This window comes from Lepeophtheirus salmonis, chromosome 2, assembly GCF_016086655.4.
Source record: "Lepeophtheirus salmonis chromosome 2, UVic_Lsal_1.4, whole genome shotgun sequence".
NCBI classification, from domain to species: Eukaryota; Metazoa; Arthropoda; class Copepoda; order Siphonostomatoida; family Caligidae; genus Lepeophtheirus; species Lepeophtheirus salmonis.
The window spans coordinates 40,104,550-40,126,560 of record NC_052132.2 but is presented as its reverse complement, the minus strand read 5'-3'; the positions used below and the strand labels follow the sequence as shown (position 1 = coordinate 40,126,560).

Genomic DNA, 22,011 nt, shown 5'->3' with positions numbered 1-22,011 from the left:
TGTTTTTTTTTACTCAAAAGCTTTAATAATTTGCTGTAATTATTTTTCTATATTAATAAATATGAAAGTTTTTTTTAAATGTCTGAGCTACGGAAGAAAGTATATACAGAGATTACCGGGCCGTGCAGAATTGTTTACCGATTTTTGTTCAGAACATATTGCGGACAATAATGACATTTCGAATGACTTGAGAAAAAATTATTCATACATTTTTATAATAATAAAATAGTTTGTGATCAAATTTAATCAGTGTAGCCACCATTTGACTCAATGACACTAGTCAGGCGACGTATGAAGCTGCCACAGACTTGCTGGATGTAATCGGCGTCCATGGAGACCCAGGCCTTGTTTACAGCAGCCTTTAAGGCATTTATGTTCTTGTGTCGTTTTTTGCAGGCCTTGGTCTCCACGTGCGCCTAGATAGAGAAGTCTAGTGGGTTCAGTACTGGGCTCTGAGGGGGCAAGTAGTCCTTGGACCAACAGTTCATGTTGTTCTTGACCCACTCCTGAGCTTTCTTGGAAGTGTGGGCGGGTGCTCCATCTTGTTGAAAAACCCAAGGAGAGTTGCCGACTATGGATTTGATCCACGGAAGGACCTTGGCTTCATGGCCTTCCCGTTGGAGGCCACGAGACCCAACATCATCACCGAAGCAGGGTGCTTTGTTGTGGTCACATAGCGGTGCTTATCGTGCACATCTCCAAAGCTCACAACATGGTAATTTTGCCTGTTGAAAACAGGATCGACCGTAAAAGTTTTCTCGTCTGAAAAAATGATGATGCGTCCAGATGAGCTCTTGATATCATTCAAGATTTTCTGGCACGCTCAAGTCTGACTTCTCGCTGACGTTCAGTTAGCAGAGGGCGTTCAGTACGCCTCATGGACTTTCCTCCAGCCCTTTTCAATGCCCTTGAAACAGTTGATCTCGAAGTTCCCATCTTTCTGGCCATGTCGGCAATGGACCTGTTGGGATTCCTCTTGAACACTGCCTTTACTTACCTTGTTGAGACAGTGGGCTTCCTGCCAGCCCCAGGGGAATGCTTGAGATCACCCCCAGTCTCCAAGGGCTTGGAAACGTTGTAAATTGTCTTCAACGAGGCCCCCACCTATTCCTTAATGTTGTTATGAGGCACTCTCGCTCGGAGGAGGGCTGCAATTTCGATCCTCTTTGTTTCCTGATTGGACATGGTCTCACGTGTGGAAGTTGTTACGCTCTCACAGGAAGGATTTTTGTTTATTTTAATAGTAACAATACGAAACAATCAGATTGGTTGCCACCAAACCTCTTAAAAAGGTATTTTTACATCATCGGTAAATAATTTTTTTACGGCCCGGTATTTAGAGATTATTTTCAGATATTTACTGTGAGGGCAATTCCTGGAGTACCAGGTACGTGGACAAGAATCCAGAAGATGTGGGGCATATATTGTATTTATAGGAATATCAAATTATCATCATTCATCTATGACGTTGGGAGTAATTATTGATTATAATTGATATAAAACAGAGTGAAGCTTCTCAGATTCAGGCACAGACAAAAAAAAAAAAAGAAAATAAAGGCTTACAGAGTGCGACAGGGAAATTTTATGCATTATTAAATTATTTTTTTTTGCACTAATTAACGTTTCAGGTGATATCTCATGCAATGTTTCGATACATCTGTTGGTTTTGTTGCATATTGTTTTAATTTGATCAAAATCAAAAAATGAGTCAACAGGAATAAAAAAGGACAAGGGTTTCGGATCTTCTCGACGTAGATGTTGATGCAAAAAGAATTTCAGTCATTGTTGATGTGACCATGAGGACAGTCTGGAACATTTGGGTGGCTAAGAAGAATGGGAAATGAGTCAAAAGGAAGGCAGGAAGGGGAGGAAATGGCTGGAAGGGAGATGAAACATATCACATGTCCCTGGCGACGAAGATCAAGGAAAATCTAACAGCATCATTGCCGCACTTGGCTGACAAGTTCATCGTGGACGAACTCCCATCAACAGGGCAGTGTATAATAACTTCGATCTTAAGGGCTTTGTCAGGACTCCCAGACATCTCTTCACACACAGGGTGTAGGCCTCAAGGCTTGAGAGATCCAAAAATTTCTTAATTACTTGAAGAGTCAACTGTCGACTGTGAAAATTTTCTCTGACAAGAAGATATATACAGTCGACAAGGTTTTGAACCACAGAAACAAGATATTTATAGCAGCATCACTTGAGGAAGTCCAACGTACCTTCAGGACAAAACAATGTGCTTGGTAGTCGTGGTCTCTGATGGGAAGGATCCCTTCTTCTTCAAGCCCAATGAGAAAATCAGGGCTGAGGCCTACTATGAGGTGGAAAATATTGGCCTAGCTGAAGGCTAACAATCCCGAGAACATCTATGCTTGGACCTGAGGGGGGTGCTGACTTTGCTTATTTGGATATAAAAATAAGAGTGGTACATTTATTATTTTGTATGGAACATTTCTTGTTTAATAATAGTTCATCAATTGTAATTGATTTCTCTAAAGCTTTTCATACCCTATCTCACAAATATGCCATCCAATGCCTTTACTGAAAGGGTTTTGGAGACCCTATTATTCGAATGCTTGGCGTTATCCTATCAAAAGCTATAATGTGAGATCCAATATGGAACTCAAAAATGCATTTTCTATAACAAAAAAAAAGGCATGCGCTAAAGAGACCCTCTTCTGCTTTACTCTTTATTTTATGAATGTACCTTAAAATACAATTAAAAACTCATTGTTTTTATATTTTCAAACTTCTATTGCATGTACATTTTTTTTCTATTTTTACTGTCTGAGCATATGCGACAACACAGCTCTAAGGTAATGGAAAGTCCAATTTAATGCAGCAACCCGCAGATAAATAATAGCAACTACGAAGGGGAAAAAAATAAAGAATTTTTGAATCCATTCCATCCTTTAAACTGGAGTCAATGTGATGAATATCCCAGATGAGATTGTGGAAAATAGTCAAAATCATAAATCTCGATGTATGAATTAACACTCTAAATGATAAGAGTAAGAACCGTTTTAGGAAGTAATACATTTTAGATCCTCCAAAGAGAAGCAAATGAAGAACAGAAAAGAAACATATCCCATTGATAATAATGTTGGAGTAGTTTTATACAATTTGTCGAACTATGAAAGTTTTTCAGGAAAATATAACTAAAAAGTGTGAGAGTACAAATGGGTTTTTATGTATGCCCCGTTTTAAAGATTGCCAAAATAGTTAAATGAAACTCCAATAGTTGTCATTTCATTCCAACCATTGTCCATCACTAGTATTTGATCGCAATCGGTCTGAAAAACCTACATAAAATATATCAATCTGGTTTTATATAATTTGTCAGTCCTAAGACCGGTCCTTATTGGTAATTTAGGACAACTACAATAACGGAAATTTTGTCATTTCAATTATTGAAGTTTTATTATGTGTATGGAAAGAACTAATTAATAGACATTCTCACTATTTTTAATTATTTTCTTTGTTTTATATTCCTCAATCTTAGCTCGGAGTCAAGAAAATATAAAGATGGTTATTACTGTAGGAATTAAGGACCAACTAATCGTTTCTAAGGACCGCTTAATGGTTAAAAAAGATCGGACAAAAAATAAGGACAGAAAATGGAAAAAAAAGATTGATTAGGAAAAAGAAGTAGGTCAAACCCAACTCTAGCTATCAGTCAATATCCTACATAAGGCTTTTTAATAGAAACAGCTCTTAATATCTCCTCTACGGAAACTAAAATAAATTTAAGGCAAAATATGATAATTTCATGAATAAATTTTTATTCTTTGGTAACCGGAGAAGAAGCATCTTGAAATCTATACTGTGATCAAGTCAGCATTTGTCTGGAGCTAAATGCATTTATCATACTAAAAATGAGTATTTTTGTATCAATTATTGGGACAAGTTAACTCTATGAGGAATGGAAAAGTCACAATTTTTTTTTGTTATCAAAAAGCTTGATTAGTAGCCATAAAGAAAATAAACATTATTTTCTACAAAGTTATAAAAAGAAAATGTTAGTATAAAAAAAACTATAGGTTTATCGATCCTATATACTTCTATTGCGAGTGGCTACAATCTTTAAAAATATATTTGTGTTATGATTTGAACGGAAGTAACGGGGGCTTAAATGGATTTCATAAAAAGACGAATGTGTTCGAAGATGAAGACACTTTTAAACATATGCAATATTAATATTTAAGTATCTAAAATGTGGGATATGTTTCGGTGCCCTGTAAGCTGTTATACAAAAACATCTAATGTTACTATGACAACTATGCTTCAAATATTTACAAAACAATAAATAATTTAGATATAGCATAACCAATGAAAGGTGACAACCTTTGTCATTAGTTGGGAAACAATAAGGTTCAACATAATACAAATAATTTTGATGTATTATTAAATAACATTGCCATAAAAATAAACTAGTTGAGTTATTGGTGTAAATTAGGGTGAAGCTGATGCTCTAACTTTGTCCATGATGGTTAATCTTTTTTGTTACTATGTACAGTTGTATTGAATGCAAGGTAATATTTACCTTGAGCACAACGCCAATTTTTTTTTCAACTCCAAAAAAATACATTTTTGAGTTTTTGAATGTGACTAACCATTTCTTTGTTAAAAAAGTATTTAAGATAAAAACTTAAAGTCTGACTCATCCATTCGTTTATAATTTATAGTAATTTTTTGAAAAAAAAATGCTATAAAAAATTTCTAATTTTTGTATTATTATCTAAAATATATATTCAACTAAAATAAGCTTTTATAGTCTTTTGTCACTTTTGCAAAATATAATCAGCAAGGTGATCAATGTCAATAATTGTATATCGTAATGTAATTACACAGTTCATTATGTCCATATACAGTTTTAGAAAAGGTTAATCGTTATTTGTCAAAATATACGAATTTGTAAGGAACCAGGCTCACCCTAGTGTACATATGTGTGGAAAAATACCATAAAAAATGTTAACAAAAAAAAACCTGTTATGAATTTATGAAAAGTGATTACACATATAAATTAAGACAACTGATAGTTTATCTGAACATAAGGTTTACAAAGTTTTTGTCCTACAACTGTTAAGCTCTACAGCAAAGGTATGGGGGAGTCGTTCTCATAGATCAAAGAGCTGCTTCATAACACTAAGATTCAGTCATCAACATAATTTTACCTAAGAATCGTTTTCGATCTTCCAGATATAGTATACTATATCGTTTACAACATTGAACATCCAAATAAATTATTGCTTCTTGACAGCAAAGTTGTAATTGATAAGAGTCTTAATAATTATTGTGAAGGCGTAGGAGGGCAACCCAATCGTCTAGACCAATGAAAAGAAAATATGTAACTGTTATAATGGGCAATCATAGTGCACATATTCCAAAGTTTGATCAAAAAGAAAAAGATGTGCTCACTGTGCAAGCAAAAATACAGAAAATCGAAGTTTGGTCATTTGTACGGTTTGTAATCTTGCTTTATACTCGGTAAGAGATATAAATTGCGTCATTATGTTTCACATGTAAATCAGTTATTATATTAATTTTAATCCCGAAAAACGTTAAGAATTCAACTCCATAACGTACTTATAGTAGTTTGTTTATGCATATTATAAAATTACCGGTCACACCCAGAGGGCCACCAGTATCCCAACAAATTTTGGCTAAACCTATTAAAGTTATTAAAAAAAAAAAAAATCTAATCAGTTCTAATATGATCCAAGAGATCAAGAATTGACTATAATTATCTTTGATTTTCTTTTCAATTCCTTGTGGGTCTGAAAGGGTTAACCCAATCGAGTGTTTTAGATTTATAATGTATTTTTGTAAAAACTTCGACACAATTGTTTGGAGATATAAACCCTTTCATCGTAGGAGACCAATGGATTTATTATTTTGTTTTGAATTGTTTAGTGTGTGATTGTTTCATATATAATTTTGTCATCGTTGGAAAGTTTAATTGTTTTTTGGTGTTGGTTTTGGTTAGGAGGTCTAATTTTACGCTAAAATGCTTATTCAAGTTAGTATAACGCAATTTCTCTTAGTAATTCATATTCTGTATATAGGTATACCTACTTGTAGGATATGAATAAAGATTAAAAAAAGAAAAAAATTAGATCCTTTTTCCTTTTTTTAAATTTTTGTTCAGGATTGTTTTTATGTTGACACACCACATACGATCATAAAGTTAAACTCTTTTAGTCATTACAGAACATTATAAGATATCATTATATAATTCAAAAAACACATACCAAATGAAAGATTGATTGTGAGCCTCTAACATAATTATTACCTTTATAATTAATTTCTATTTTTGACTTGCCAAAATAAATTACAATATTGATAGATATCAAATTTTCGATTTATAAGTCAATATTGTTTTTCCAATAATACACGTTGGAATAAAAATATTAATTATTTTAAAAATACAATACTGGTGATGTGAATTTCGATATTAGTTTTCAATGTTCTTGGTCTCCACCCTTAAAAGAAGGCATTGTCTCATTGTTGGTATCAAGGCCAAAGTAACTAGATTTTTATACAAAATTTTAAAAAAATTTTAATCTTGCCTTCAACTAAGTCTTGCTAAATTTTCAGAACGGTGGCCTTAAACACAACACTGTCCCAATCTAAAATATAGATAAACACTAGTGATATGACGATTAATCGGAATCGGTAATCAGAGAATCATCTGTTTTTATCGGATTTGGGATCTGTATGGGAAAATAGTCTGTAATCTCCAATTCTGATTCTGATTTCTTAGAGGTATTTAATTATTTATTACTTTCCTAAGTTTTTTTTTTAAAAGCCCCCCTCCTTCATAAATAAGGAGTTTTTAAATTTTTTTTTCTTAACATATAATATTTGGAATTTAAGGTAATTTTCCATTTTTTATCCAAAAAAATTAATTTTATATGAATAGCTCCAATTTAAAAAAAATTTCATATAAATTGATTATTTGAATTATTTTTCAAAAAAATTATATTAGAAATTTAATTTGTGAAATTTTTTCCAAACAATGTATTTTTTGTGAACAACTGCAGATTTTGAAAATTTTTCACCAAAATATTTAACTTTTTGCAAATAGCTGAAGATTTTAAAATTTTTTCGAAAATATATAAATTTTCTGTAAACAGCTTTGGATTTTTGAAAAATCATATTTGAAATTTTTTTCCAAAAAACAATATTTTTGGATTAAAAAAAAATCCAAAAAGGCCCCCCTCCTAAGAAATAATCCTGTTAACGCCCATTACAGCAAAATGGTATCTTTTAACTATTATTTTAATTATCAAAGAATTTGCCTCATGATTTTTTACTAGAATCGTATTGCAATCAGCATTAGGATTTTTTTTGAGTTGTCCAATCCCTAAAAATCAAATATTTTTGAAGTTAGGAATGGGTTTGTGTTGTACCCGGGTCATCAATGTAAAAGATAACTGCACTTTACTCGAGTTCTATAAGTATGACCTTCATGCAAGAATTCTTTTTAATACTTGGCAATCTGAGTAGTGTTTGTTATTTTTATTGCCAATAGCTGTTATAAACATTTTTCGATTATTGAAAAGAGAACAGCTTCATATAAAGTAATCACTATTGCGGTTGTTTACGAATATTGTAAAGTAACTCTGAGGAATAATAAGTGTATGTCCTTGTTTGACTCAACGTTAATCAGAGATGAGGACACAGCTTCAAAAGGATCTATTAACGCTCTATAGTGAAATCCTTTGTCAATTCAATTCAACTGGGTTTCATCATATGTGTCTGTTTCTGAGTGAATACCACATTTGTTTATATGTATGTACATATAAAAATTGTGAAATTTTGTTGAGCTTATTCGTAATTTTCAATTATTAATTTACTGAATGAAGTATAGTACTTTTTGAATAAGCAATTTTGTTCAGGAACTTTTGAGATGAGTATTATCTTAAGTCCCATCCATTTTTTGTGTTTTAAAATACCAGTCTTAAAATCTATAATAAACACACACAAAAAAAAAATCTTGTCAGTGGGTAAAATCATAATATGTATTTCGATGTATATTTATTGTCAGGTACCCGTTTCAACCCTGGTATTTGCCTATCTATTACGTGATAATTTGGAGTGTTTTTCTTTTTGTATGAGTACTTATCTAGAGAAGGGATGAATGCGTAAACAAAGTAATTCATCTGTCTTAAAAACTCAAAAAACTATGTTTACAGCTATGTCACATAAAACTGTAATTTTTTCTTTCCTGTAAAAATAAAATAACAGTTTTAAGATTTAAATGAAAAAAAACCGATTTTTTTCATACTTTATCAGATCGTTATGGCATTAAAATATTTTCTGAGTCATGAAATCCTGTTTAAATTTGGTTCACTTTAAAAAAATTCATAATAATAAATATAGTCACTGGCAGATAATGTTCACATGTTCATGTAGTACCACAGGTTTTGCTCTCTTTTTTTTCCTCACGCTGTACGAAATGCCCATTCCCCTACTCATCAGTAGTCTAAGTACATTACGAAATTACATTAGGGTATTATTCTGTACTTCTGCAGGTTAATTAAAATTAATGGAATATAGCCACATATCACTCAATGGTATAAAAATATCCCGTAATACATGAGTCCATAGTTCAAATACATGAAAATATTCTTTTTCAAGATAGCAGTACTTTTGTGGTATTGGGACACTGACACATTTAAAACAGTCCAATACTAAATTCTTATTAGAACCTGTACATAGATTGCACAATTTAAAAATAAAAAAGATCCTCCGAATTTTGAACTCTCTAAAAAAGAAAGAACGCAAATTAGCGATTTTCGTATATTTACAACACTATTCGAATCTAATGCCTTCATGCTACTCTAAACTAAGTATCATTTTATGGAGGTAGTATTGCCTTAATAGCTCAAGGAGCAACATTATTTAGCTATGAAAATATTACAAGTCAGGCGCTATAATGCAGTTTTTATGATCATTTATATCAGCAAATATATATATGCATGTATTTTTTTATGTTATATCAGATACTTTAATCATATCAAAAAATAGTAATGGTGAATCATTAAAGATATCTGGCTAAAATACCAAAAACATGTATTTTCTATTATAAAAAATACATCTATTTTATAAATAAACATTTCATAAAGTGTATTTTTCATTCAATTTAGATACCTAGATATAAAAAGGCCCTTTATATTTTGCAATGCTACTTAGATTTTGTTATTGTAACATAGACCTATAAATATACTTTGATTCCCCCAAGTATTACTTTTATTAAATCCTTACACTTTGATTTACTAATTATACAACTTATTTGGTTGTAAACAAGTTTAATCAACATCTTTCGTACAATTTACATTCTTTCCTTCACTATGTACTAATATCTTGTCACGATGCCAATAATTTTAGACCGGTACCAAAATGTGTATTATTTTTTGACAATTTTACGACTAAAATAAAGAACAAATATGGTGGTACGTAATGAAGAATCGGTATCGGATTTGTTCCTTAAGAGGGAATTGAGATCGGCTGAGAATACAGTACTACTATGTACTAATTTGTATTTGCCATTTATAAAATAAATATACTAATATTTGTTTTAATTACTAGTTTGACAGTTTCTTATTAGATTTGCTGGTATATTTTTTTAGACATAATTACTTTATTAATGAATAAAAGAAGGTTAGACATGTTATTACATATAGAAAAAAGTCATTGTACATTCACATAAAACATTTCGAGGGCAATTAATTCAATCGTTGAGTTAAAATATGTGAAGATAATTTTGCTTGTACATAAACATTGCCTATACAAACATACATTTAAAATCTTATCAAAAATTTATAAGGGGTATATTTATGAATATACACATCAAAAGAAAAGTCCAAAGGGTAAATAAATACATATTTTATCTCACCAAAATAATTGCATTTCTTTTTGAACATAGGATCATCATCTTAGGGAGCGAAAATAAGAGTAGAAGAAATGACATTAAAACTTATTAATTAACTTCTGATATTATGTATGTGATATATCGGATATTTTTATTAATTTGATCAAATAATATATTATCAATTGTATCCTGTTTTTAAATATAAAAAAATGTTTGTGTTGGCTGTATTAATTAAATATAAATAAGAATCTTTCGATATTTATCTACTAATTTAATTTTTTTGCTTGTAAAATATTAAATAGCATGTCATTTTAGTTTAGAGGTGAGGAAAATATACAAAATATCACGAATAATAACTATTAAATCGTATGGATTTCTAAATTGTTTTTGAGGCTTGTATTTTTCCGTTAGATAGTCATTTTTTTTATTGGCCAAACAAATCATTGAATATAATATACAAATGGATTTTGTTTATAATATATGTATCTTTTTTAGATACATAGATTACAAAATTGATTATTGTGTATGTTTGTACATGTTTTTATAAACTATGATAATATTGTAAACCAATAATGTTGGCTTGCAAACATATTTACCATGTATAACATAAAGTATATATATATAAATAGTATCAGTATATTTAAATTAATTGGGTGATTAAGGAAAGTATTATTTGGATGATTTTGAATAATATAAGGAGTATTTTATATATTTGATACATAAATATGTTCAAACATAACATTCGTGAATTGGTTTAGAGATAAATATCTATAATGATATAATTATGGAAAGTAACTAATACTTTTTTATACACGGGTTTTATTATAAATGCAAATCAAATAATTAACAAGAAAAGATGTAAGATCATATGATTTTTTTTGAAATATCCAGCAGCAGTAACTCCTTGGAAACAGTTATATTACAGGGAGAAAAATAATGTGCAAAAATGGAAAAAAATATGTATAGATCTTTGTGAGTTAAGTCAAAAAGGAAAATTAATGTTGCCAACTTTGATAGACGACAATTTAATGAAAAATATCATTAAATAAAGTATAGTGCTCCTGACTCACTGATACGCTGGGAATTTTAAAATTGGGAAATATAATGAATAAAATCAGTAATATTTTGCAAATTACCAAAATAAATATTTTTTTTACATGTATGCTCAAGAAAAATTGACGTCCAATGAACATTCGTGCAATTTAATTTGAGGTTACCTACGATTTAAGTATCATTGTTGAGAATTTGTAGTCAATCCAATATACTGAACCCTTTTATTGTATACCTTGTGTAACAAATGTTTAAACTTTCATATACAGATACAGATATATGTAAACATAAACTAAATACATCATATATTAAAACTGATTTAATTAAGTTTTATTTATTTTATTTTCCTATTGAATCTAATATTTTTAAAGCATTTTGGAGGAAAACCAACTTTACATTTATAACAAATAAAGGGAGTTTTCCCATATCATTCTTTGCAAACTTTTGCTTTCTCTGTGTGACTTATCCAAGAATTTATTCTGTCCAATATTAAAAGGCCAGTCTGGTTTGATGGTGGATGTTTGTATAGAAAAATTTGATGTTCCTTAACTTTTACAATAATAGTTGGCTAATGTTTTTATAAATTCCTTTAATTAAGTATTTCATTTATTGATAAGCTTTACTGACTGTCAATGGCACTATATAGGAAAATATTGGTCACCACAATTCACTTTTTTTTAAAATTTGGTTAGCATTGCTACGCCTACCAGATAAAAATAAATAAAATTTTAATGTTTTATATACTTTTTAAGATAATATTAAATTTTCACATATTGTTTTTTTATGTACAATTTAAAATAACATAATTATTTCCTATCAGTTGTAAAAAATATATATAAATTCTATTTATTCTTTTGATATAGACGTTTTCCTTCTGGTCATTACTACAAACTGCCAATGTAAGTTGGAGAAATACATCAAAACAAAAACAAAAAGCCAGTCAATCTCTTTTGTTGGAGTATGAAGAAATAAACGAAAAAACCAAAACAAACCATAATTCTATTCACTGAAATTAATATTGTATCAGAAAAAAGTAGATATATCTACGCACCATCCTTAATGGCATCAGACAAAAGTGGAGAATGCCCTTTTGCTGTATAATGGAAACTAAGTAAAAAAATTAATTGTATTCTTACAAATGCACATAATATTCTGCGGCCAAGGAAAAACGAAGACACTGGAGGAGTTTTAAACATTGTAAAGCTGTACGCAAATGTTTTACATTATTTAAAGTATTTTGTACTGTTTAATGATTTCATTATGACATAAAGGATAATCTATCTGTTTATTATTTAATTTGCGTTTTTGTTGGTTTTTTGTTTCTGTCTTCTTCTTTTTTTGTTCAAGACTTTAAAATATATGCATGCCAAATAAAAGTTTAAAAATAAATGTATGGTCACGAAAGTTTGGACAATTTTCACATACCTAATGATGTGTAAATAAAAGAATGGTCAAGCGATCTCATTTATTTCATCTATTTATTAATAGATAAATTATTCATTTAAAAAAAATATATTTTGTTTAATACGTTCTTTTTCCTTTTTATACCAATTTCTTTTTAAAATTTCAAAATCAAATGTCAATTAGAATGTAAGAATCTTTATTTTTGTTACAATACCTTGATCAGAAAGGGTTATTGATATTAAAGTTGTTATATTGACATATTTACATCGGATATTATTTTATAATTTTTATGTCAAAAAAAAGTAAATAGCTTTATAAAATGATAGAAATAAATTTACATAAAGTTTATTATTTATACAATTAATGTTGAATAATGGATAAATTATAAGATCACTATCAGTAATATGTCTTTATAATCGTAAAAAAACCTTTTTTAATTTTACATTCAAAATATACTATAATTAAGGCCTAACTGATTAAAATAATTACAGTCAACTATATCGTCTTACCTTTTACTAATAATATTTCATTATAATAACTATAAATTTTTTTAGTGTATTAATCTAAATACAGTATGACCATTAAGAAGAGTCGTGCATATGATTTATAGGAAGTCTTTCAAATGAGAGGTGTATATATTATATAGAAATTAATTGTGTTGTAGAAACATACCTGAAAAATAATAAATAAATGATGTTAATAGCAGAAAAATATTTATTAATTATATTAAAAAAATTAATTTTTGCAGGCTTCAAGTTATATTTATAGTGTGTCAACATAAAATCAATATTGAACATAAATCAGGAAAATGATACCAATTATTTTTTTACTTCATCTATATATATATACAGGTTAATATTTCATTAACATGTTTGAGTCAATTATAAACTTTGTATGCAAATTTGCATTATCAGTTGACCCAGTATAGGCCACTAATTCCATATGGCGTCATTAGTTTTGTTTAAGATTTCCAGAAATATAATCTATTTAAACATAAAATAAATTAGTTTTTTGTGTTTTAAAATATATATATTAGTTATTATACTCAGTTTAGTAGTGTTTGTGAGAACTATAACATCCGATTTGGAAATGATTTGTGAAGTAAATCGTTGTCAATGAAAATAACTGGGAGTTCTTATTTGAAATCTATCTTACTCAATATTTTTATGATATATAAAAATTACTTTTTTAAACCTAAACTCTTAATATATATATATATTTTTTTTTACATGATTGCAATATTTTTAACGTGTTTAAAAATGAATTAATCCATATGGCTATAAATGGAATCATTGGTCAGTAATAGTTATATGCATAATAATATAAGATATAAACTCCTACGTCAATTTCTGCATTTTATTGATAATTCCTCCCTCACTAATGAAAATGGAAATCACTTCAAAATATTACCTGTTATCGAGGCTATAAGATCCCAATTTTTAAAAGTGGAATCCGAAATATTTCATTCAATAGATAAGCAAATAAATCCTTCAAAAACTAATTTTTCTCAGAGAAGATAATATAATACAAAAAAGCTAGGAAATGGGGATTTAGAAATATGGTAATTGTTGGAAAATCTGGTTTCATTTATGATTTTAATTTATATTGTGGAAAAGAAACAGCATATACTCCTGATTATATTAATACTTTTCCATGTTCTCAATCTGTTGTTATTTGGTTATGTAACCATTTGCCTAAAAATGACAACAAATTTGTTTTTTTTAACAATTAATTTACCACTCTTGAGTTATTGCTTAAATTACAATCAAATGACATACAAGGAATTGACACTTTAAGAGTAAATTGGTTGAAAAGGTGTCCCCTGAAATCAATTATACTATTCCAGAAGCAAGAAAGACTCTCGTTCAACTTCAGAACTAATAGCAATTCAGGATTAGTTATTGTAAAATGGATGGAAGATAGCGTAGTACAACATGGCTCAAATGTTGATGGTGTCCTTCCAATTGAAAAATATATATCATTGGTTTCATAGCTACTTAGGAAATTAAAAATATTGACTGATCGAATATTGTATCAATGTACAAGAAGAATTGTGGATTTAGCAGACATAGTGATCAGTTTATATAGGACTGAAGTTAAATCGCGACGATGGTTCATAAAAATATGGTTGATATTGCGAAAGTGAATGCATTGGTTTTATATTGTAGTCATTACAAACTTTTTTTGTTAATAGAATTGAAGATAAAAAATATCTGAGTTCCTCATCAACGCCCATAAAAATTCCTTAAATGTAAGTAATACGAGTCGACCCAGGAAGAATAGTATTGAAACTATGGCTAAGAGTATAAAAACCATCTAAAACACTCCCCAATGATGAAATATTCTATGATTAAACAGGAAATTGGCCAGTATAATAAAGTGAGAAAAATAAATGAAGAAAATGCCAACGTTATTTTATGATGGCATGTTCTAAATGTAGATCCATATATGTTTAGTAATTGATCGTATTTGTTTTATTGAATTTCATAATAGTAAGGACATTAATTTTTTTTTAAAAGTTGTTTTGTAATTATTTAGAGAAATTAAGAAAAAAAAAAATATGATAATACAGTTGATAAAAAAAATATTTTTATATGTTGGATTAACAACCTATGACGCATATCCAGTCATATATGAAAATATGATTAAAAATTTAAAAAAATGAATCAATTTGACCTAATTTAGAAAGCCCAAAAGTCTCGATCTTTAAAATATTTTTTTGAAAGCTGTAAACATCTCATTTTTACATAAATGGTTCAATAAACAAAAAGTTTGAAGGAAAACACTTACAAATTGTATTGACAGTACAAATAAAGGGTTTAAAACTAATGAAACTAGTTTGAATTGCTTCATTAGCAGAAATTATAACTTTACTGATTGTTAATAATTATTTGCACATAAAATATATATATATTCATCAAAACTAAACTTAATGTGACAAACATTATTACTGTTTGTAATGAGTAGATAATCACTTTTCTCATAAATTTCACTGGTAAGTAAACTTAGTAACTAAAGTTTATTGGATTCGTGGTTTAAAAAAATATAACATAATATGACCGTAAGTAATAAGTATATATATATATATATATATATTTGATTGACAATCACATATTTTTATCAATTCATTAAAACTATTTGGTAAACATTGTTCTCTATAAAGTTAATTTTATAAGTATAATTGATTATTTGAATTACTAGTGTTTGCAAAAAATAAATATTTCGAAGTATTATGTAAATCTAATTAATTAACAAAGAAAATGTATAAATATTTTTGATGTTTTTTAAAAGTGATAGAAAATAATTGGTACCAAATTTTTTTTTTAATTCTTTAACAAATTACAAATTTAATATAAAGTGTTTTTTATTGTTATTTCTATTTAGGTATCATAATTAATTAAAATTGTAAGGCTATGAAATATATGTGCAAAATTTTATTAATGTATCTAGTTTCATTTGTCTTTAAATGATGTTTCTATTACGAGTTGATTTTGCTCCATGTAATTTAATTGAAAGTATTTTTTCATAAGAAAGTAACTTATTTTCCCACTAAAGTACATATTAACTAGCCAATATGTTAAATTTTAGTCAAAACTCTGTAAATAATTTTGAGTTCATAAGAGTGTACTTATTTATATAGGTTTTAAAGAAATGTGTTTGCCAATTTTTATCATCTCTTTTGAAGAGATAAGTAGAAGTGACTTTACCAATTAGTAGAGAAATTATTTGATAATAAACAATTATAAAAAGACAAAAATATACTTATTAGTAACTTCGTTCCACTATCAACATTTGACAACTTTATATTAATGATTAATATCGAAGTTTTGATTTTTCTTCTAATATATATACACCAGTTTTTTTTTGTAATGATGCTTATGGTGATCTAAATAATTTCATATTTTCATATTTTTTACTTATGAAGTACTTTTAAAATAAGTAGATGTAGCTATCTTCATAGGATCAAGTTCAAAAATGGCGTGCCTGACATTTTCATCCTAGTTGAACAACATTTATTTATTTTTTAATATTAATATTTATGCTGGACGATATATTAGAAGAGTAATAAGGAGCATTCGTAGTGTTTTCTCAGTCGTTATGTATTTGGTTCAGTCATATCTATCGACAGGCCCTGAGTACCGTTGGACCTTCCGATTTTACTTCTAAAACTGATTAAAAAAGAAGTTATAAAGATGAGTGACGTCATCAATGACTACACTTTATAAGTTTTAGGACCTGTATTCACTACGTACTAATCAAAAATTGAATAAACCGAGACTGCAGTCTCCCATCTTAATAAACACCGACACAACAATAATTATATGTACGAATTTTGAGACCCGTAGATTCATTCTTTATTAAAAAATAACATGAAAATACTTAATCTATAAGTAAAAGTCATATGTACAAATATTGAAACTTATTAAATCTTTTATTTTCAAACAGTATCATTTCAATAGAAAAAGGTGTTGAAATACTGGAAAAAAATCAAACTTTCTGTCTAAAAGGTTTGATTATCAAATTTGAATGAGTAATAAAAATGACTCTTATACCTACTTAAGCATTATACAAATTTGGTTTAGTTTAACCGTTAAAGATTGGACGATTATTTGAGTGAATAACATACAAAATATATGAATAAGGTAACCTTAAAATAAGTTTCCAAAATAATTAAAAGTACCAAATAAATCGATTTTTGTTATACTTCAATAATTATGAGTATATTTATAAAATAAAATTATACAAACAATAATTAATATATTACAACCAATAAAAAATTTGGACAAAAGAAATATATCTATTTTTTTTTCAATAATTGAAAATCTACCAATTTTTATAGTATAAAATGATTTGTTACAATGCCAGTATGCGTGATTAAGTACAATTATGAATAAATAATAATGCTTATTTTTCAATTTGGCTACTTTTAATTAAATATATCTATTTATCATGCTAACAATTATCCTCTAATTAATAAATATTTATAAAATATGTATTATAATACATCGATATTTGAATATAAGAATGTTTTTATGACTATAGGAACTCATTTTGAATATGATACAAATGGAGGAGAAAGCAAGGAGACAGTTGTAACATTTTTTGTTTTTAGCTCTATTACTGGGGTCTGATTTAAACCAATGATACTTAATGCAAGTACCTATATTCATTTGTTATTGATAAATCTATTTAAATATAATAATAGTAACAAAAATGTATCAAATTGCGACTAATAAAGTAATGAAATTGTCAATGTCACCAGGAACAATTTTTCTCAGTCTTTTGTTCTAGCTGGATACAGAATTGAATTTGTGTATATAGCCTTCCTCAACCTGTATAGTTGCTTATATCTATTCTAATAATACGTCATGACAGATACGTTGCTCTCCTTCAAGACATTTTTCAAATTGTTTGGATTATCATGTCAAGTTTATAGTAGCTCCAAGAAACATCCTTTAGTTCAGAGTATTCCCTTAGCTATGATGAATCATAAATATATAATAATAATACTTTGTAAGCAATTGAGGGATAATTGCAACAAATATTGACGTACATATAGGATTTTTCTTTCATTTAATAGGTACTTCTATCAAATATATAGGTAAATACTTATAATATACCGAGCGGTCCATTAAAATCTGAATACTTTGAATTTTAAACTTCGATATGTTATAATTTATTAATTAGCAATATAATTTCAATAAAATTAATGTATTATAAATAGATGTGTGTCTGAGCTCTCTTAGTAATTAATGTAGTTTCCCTTTACGACAATCATTGCTTCCAGGTGGAGGTGCAAGACCTGGTACCCGCTGTGGATGTTGTTCTCTGCCAGTGCCAGCGTCCCAATGCCGGCTGATAGTAGCTTTGAGAGTCTTGGTATTTGGATTAAGTACACTGCAGGCCTTTCCCTCACTACACTTTTTGGGTACATGTCAAGGGGGTTGATATGAGAGCTGTAAGGGAGGGGGGCAAAAGTGTCAAAAAAGTGTTCAAAAGATTTTTGCATTCGAGGAGATGGGTTTCTTGGACCTTAATGGACTTGAGGGGATTGCCCTGGGCTGCTCTCTTTTAATCCTCCGTGTCCAGTTTGACCTTTTGACAGAGCTTTTCTTTCCCTCCAATATTTGGGACTTGCTGACGACGTAGAGGGTGGTTCTGGAGTCGCCAAACTGCTTGGAGAGCACGAATGGAAATTTGGCGTTTACGTTCAAGTGTCATTTTCTCGACTGAGCTACAGAGCTCAGGTTTGCATTGTATTGTAACTAATTTTTTATGTTTTAATACGAGTATAAAGGATTAATAATTAATTTCAATGACTAAGCCTTCACTTATGATTGAACTAGTAAGTACTCAGATTTCAATAGACCACCCCCTATTAAAAGTAGGAATTTATGTATTTCCTTTTCCCTGTACTTCATTTGATGATTCCAAATAATTTTTTTGAAAATGAAAGTTGACAGTTCTTTCATAGATGTATGTATGTACTCTTTGTTGGGTTGTCGTCGAACTGTCACGAAATCATGAATATATACATATTTATGTATGAACTTTTTATAGTATATATGTATTTTCTATAGAATATATAAAAATTCTTCATTCAAAATATCACTAATACATCTAAAGGAAATTGTTTGATCGACTTCATTAATTTTATATTCTTTTAATGTTGATCCTAATTATGTATATTTTATTTATGACTGTAGGAATACGCCAAAAAGTATTTTTGTTGGAAATTATTCATGATATATAAATAGCTTTAAAGGTATACTCTTTTTATATAAAACACATCCCTCAATTTTTTATGTTTTCCAAAACAAATGTTGATTTTGAGGGAATTGGGTTAAGCATAATCAGTGCTTATGCAGCTGCATTTAAATTCAGAAAACCAGTCAATAATAGTTGATTTTTTTAAAGGCAGTCCTTAAATTGATTATAAAACCACTATTTTGGCTTCACCAGTATTTTTCTACATAAAAAAAAACGGTGTTTCATTAACCAACAAAATTCATTTCTATCCATTGTTTTGAAAATTACAAAACTGGGGTCACTAAAATAGCTATAACCTCTATACAAAGGTTGAGAATACAAACACATGTTAACAAATACTAATTGAAGGTTAGTATGAACTGAAAATTACCTGGGTTTGTCAATAATGTAGTCGTTTATGTGTTAGAATGGGAACTCTCCCACTTTCAGGCTGATAGTTTTTCTGCAGAAATACTTGTTCTACTGGGGATTCTCAAGCTATTTTAAGGTTGGTAGAGGCCATCTTATTTTGAATAGTTGTATTTCTGTACTTATTACTCCCATCAAACTAATTAGGAGGTAATTGGGAGGGAAACTTGTGGGGATTGTCAACTCAGGGGATATTGACTTTATGGAGGGAAAGGGATTTTATAACTTTAAACTATTTAAATATTTTAAAAAAACTGTTAAATAAGATTTTTGTGCTGTAAGGAAGTAGTCTCATAGAATAAAATAAATAATTGTACTTTATATAATTGTACCTTTACTTTTACAGAAATATGATTAAAAACATAAAAAAAGATCACAATAATATTAATAAGCTATGTTAGCATTTTATTTCATAATGCCATGTTAAAACAGATTATATCCAGATATTGATAGCTGTGATAAACTTGCGTGTTTTTAAGAAATAAATCATCATGATTTATAACACGACAAAAAATGTATTTTTAAAAGTGTATCCAATTTATCAAATATAAATTTAGCTTACAAAATTTATATTCTTGTAAAGTAAATGAAACTTTTTAAAAGGAAACCAAAAATATTACCAAAACTCTTTTATATAATGCAAAATGGTATTGAAAAATATCGAGTGTGACAAAAGTATACAGGAAACAATTTGGAATCATATAGCCCTATTGAAGATACCAAGAGCTTGAGTTGTATAAAATACGACCGGCCAAAATTGAACTACAAATTTGAAAATTGAAAATTTCTACATAAAAGAATCAATAAAAATATATACTGTTTGACTCGAAATAGATTTGAGGATGGATGGGGGAGTCATTCCGATCAATGTTCTTGCTTTGTACGAAGTAGGACATGTACATAAGGCCTCTCTCTGAAAACTGCAAGTAGCTAATTTAGTGAAAAGGTGTGACAGCTAGGCTGCTGTCCAACCAAACATTCTTCAAATTTGAGTTTTTGTTATGCGTCATTTAAAGAAAGTATAATTATAAAAATATGTGCATTATCATATAATGAATATCTTGTGCCATTAAAAAAATTATTTACGGATTTCCTCAGGATTCAAGAAGCAATAAAGGCATGTGTGGGCACTGTTGAAATTAAAAGTAGGTGCCCAAACATATATGTATGTATGTTCATTACAATTGCCAAGACCCAACTTGACATAACATGCGTCCTAGTTAAATTTTTCCTTTCTCAATTCAACAATATTAATATATAGGAATTTAGGCCGTGTTTTTATGTAAAATAAAGTGCTGTGCATATGTGAGAATAGCTGAAAAAGGAAAGAAACACACATAAACCCTTCTTTGTCATTTTCAAGGACAATTTGATAAATTAATCCGATTTCGATATTTACAAAAATACTTTTAAACATGAATTCCTAAGAGATCTTTAGTTTTACTTATAGTCTTTCACGAGCGCACTCACTTTATACTAATAATAACAGCTGTTGAAAACTAAAACTAAAAAAAAAGAAAACACTTGGTAGGATCCAACTGCAAAAAAGTCTCACAACAACTTTAGTGATCTCATTGCCATACAATACATCTTTTTTGAAACTATCCTTTTTTACCACTTATCCCTTTGTTATTGTTATTAAAGTTTGTTAGCTGTACTCCAGTTAGCTGTTTTTTAATTTCAACGATTTCATACTAAACATAACCATAACATGAAGGATTGTCCTACAATGGAGTAAAAATTGGCAAACTACTTATTGATTTTGAGTTGTTTTTTTTCTGTATTTTTTTAAGGAATGGCTGGAAAAACAAAATCAATTGATGATCGTGATGAAAAACAATTGATCAATGCACTCTATCATATTTAGTCTACATTTAATGATAATACTATAAAGAAAACAAAAAATTATTTTTGTATATGAAAGTTTAATTGATTGAACACTAATCACAAAAAATAAAAACTTTGTCCTCTCTAATGATTTGAGTGGATTAAATAAGAAAGTTAAATATTCCTATCGTGTCAAAAAAAAAAAAAATGGTGTAAAAGTTTTCTTTTGATGACCAAGCTTTTTATACAAATAAGGTATAAAATATATGGTTTTACTCATCCATGAAAAAAAAAAAAAGACTTAATTATCCTGTTTCTTGTTTTTTTGTTTTTTTTTGACCAGTTGAGTGCAAATTTTACAAGGATATAAATTTTAAAACCTTTTTTTTTCATAATGATTTTAGATAAAAAAATATTTCTGACCTAATTTTCTATTCCAGGAATACTGAAAGAGAATTAATCATTATTTAAAACATTTCTATACCTATTTAGAAACAAATTTTGATTATTGTGGTGCATGAGGGTACTATTTTAAAATCATCAATGATACAAAATTATCATATAAGATATTAACCCAGTACGACGCTCTTAAATTTAAAATGAGTTTTTCTCAAAGCAAAATGTTCTAAAAATGTCAAGGACTGGATGAATCCTGGCATGACTATCAT

General features: G+C 28.6%; 1 protein-coding gene across 5 annotated transcripts in view; it reads right to left on the bottom strand.

Moving 5' to 3' along the window:
* Positions 1–22,011, bottom strand: part of LOC121113760 (V-set and immunoglobulin domain-containing protein 2) — a 445,858-nt gene that overhangs the window by 222,549 nt on the left and 201,298 nt on the right. Inside the window, exons 1-2 of one of the 5 annotated variants that reach the window (XM_040707617.2) lie at positions 16,100–16,214; positions 12,847–13,009 (exon numbers count right to left, since the gene is read on the bottom strand). The exons of 1 other annotated variant lie outside the window; for it this stretch is intronic. The gene's annotated coding sequence lies outside the window, so the exon portion shown is untranslated. Of the gene's footprint in view, positions 1–12,846; positions 13,010–16,099; positions 16,239–22,011 lie in introns of those variants that run through there. 3 more of the 5 variants (XM_040707619.2, XM_040707618.2, XM_071886826.1) reach the window with 3 other exon arrangements.